Genomic DNA, 2,027 nt, shown 5'->3' on the forward strand with positions numbered 1-2,027 from the left:
ATATATATAAAAAAAAGCACCATCTGAATGTGGTTGATGCCAGCATCACCTTCACTGGCTTCCATGCCGGTGGCACATAAAAAGCACCAACCAATCGTCGTCGTTGCCAGCCTCTTCTGGCCCCTGTGCCAGTGGCACGTAAAAAGCATCCACTACACTCTCAGAGTGGTTGGCATTAGGAAGGGCATCCAGCTGTAGAAACACTGCCAGATCAGACTGGAGCCTGGTGCAGCCTCCTGGCTTCCCAGACCCCAGTCAAACCGTCCAACCCATGCCAGCATGGAAAACGGACATTAAACAATGATGATGATGATTTGTTCACGTGTACATGTAATGTGTTGAAATTCAAAAGTATCCATGAGTTAGCTTAAACAATATTTCGATACGATTACTTTACCTAGAAATTAAAACAGTTTGCTTAATTCCCATTATTAGTTATGATAAATTGAAATGTCAGTAAAATATTTGATCACTTAAGACATTTGTTATAATTCAGTCAGTTGTAATCTCTAGTAATTACAACTAAATAATAAATTATCATTATTATTATCATTATTATTATTATTTATTATTTACTTATTTATTATTTATTGTTATTACATCTAAGTAATATTTTTTTATGTATTTATGAATGCGTTTGTTAATGTGTTGAAAGTTACTAGACAATGACGAATCAAAGTTGAATTAGCAAAGCTGAATATTACATCATCAATATACGTGCACAATAAATTTATCTATAATAGCAAGAATATATACAAACGATCATAATTGAGAAAAGCATTAACGTTAACAAATTAAAACCATTATTAAATTAATACGTAGTATCTTAAAATTACTTGTTACTTTATAAAATAAATCACAGATTCCTATGATACGGACTTAATGTCCTAGCAACCTTTATATAATACAGTTACCTGTAAATAAAACCTTATATTTACAACTTATTTTATATTTTAATATTAATAAGATAATCTACTAAGGATTATTTAATCTTTTTATCCTAAGATATCACCTAATTTATCTTCTTTCTTTTCTTTTATTCTTCTATTTGTTTCAGTCATTTGACTGCAGCCAGGACTTATTCTTTGTAAGCCTAGTACTTATCTTATCGGTCTCTTTTGCCGAACAGCTAAGTTACAGGGACGTAAACACACCAATATCGGTTGTCATGCAATGGTGAGGGAACAAACACAAACACACACATATATATGTATATATGACAGGCTTCTTTCAGTTTCCATCCACCAAATGCACTCACAAGGCTTTGGTTGGCCTGAGGCTATAGTAGAAGACACTTGCTTAAAGTGCCAAGCAGTGGGACTGAACCCAGAACCATGCAGTTGGTAAGCAAGCTAGTTATTACACAGCCATGCTTGTGCCTATAGTCCTAGTAATCCTTACATAGTATTTAATTTAATGGTAGTTTTTGAAAAAAACATGTTTACAGGGCTGAACACATGATAACTTACCCATTTTTTGTTGTTAAGGTGTCTACATTTGGAATAATTCTTCCACACAAAGAAAACAAACAATAGGCATTTCCAATTTTATAGGCACCAGCCCTGCTTCTTATTTCCCACTGCACAGTAAACGTTTTATTTTTTCCTTTAAGTCATCATTATCAGTATCATCATTGATTAATGTCCGCGTTCCATGCTGGCATGGGTTGGACGGTTTGACTGCAGACTGGCAAGCCAGGAGGCTGCGCCAAGCTCCAATCTGATTTGGTAAGGTTTTTACTGCTGGATGCCCTTCCTAACGCCAACCACTCCAAGAGTGTAGTGGATGCTTTTTATATGCCAGTCAAGTGGCACTGGCATCAGCCATGCCTGAATGGTACGTTTTACATGCCACTGGCACGGGTGCCAGACAGGCGACACTGGCATCGGCCACACTCAAATGGTGCTTTTTAAATGCCAAATAAATTTACTAAGGCTGGCAGAAGACGATTTATTTCCATTATTAAAGGTGTAATTGTGATTAACGATGTGTTTTTTGATATAAAGTTTTCTGTTGCACCGATGTAA

The 2,027-nt window shown here is 35.8% G+C and overlaps 1 protein-coding gene across 4 annotated transcripts in view; it reads right to left on the minus strand.

Moving 5' to 3' along the window:
* Positions 1–2,027, minus strand: part of LOC106874200 (protein SHQ1 homolog) — a 49,523-nt gene that overhangs the window by 21,539 nt on the left and 25,957 nt on the right. The window lies entirely within an intron of this gene.

Source organism: Octopus bimaculoides, chromosome 1 (assembly GCF_001194135.2).
Source record: "Octopus bimaculoides isolate UCB-OBI-ISO-001 chromosome 1, ASM119413v2, whole genome shotgun sequence".
Taxonomy (NCBI): Eukaryota; Metazoa; Mollusca; class Cephalopoda; order Octopoda; family Octopodidae; genus Octopus; species Octopus bimaculoides.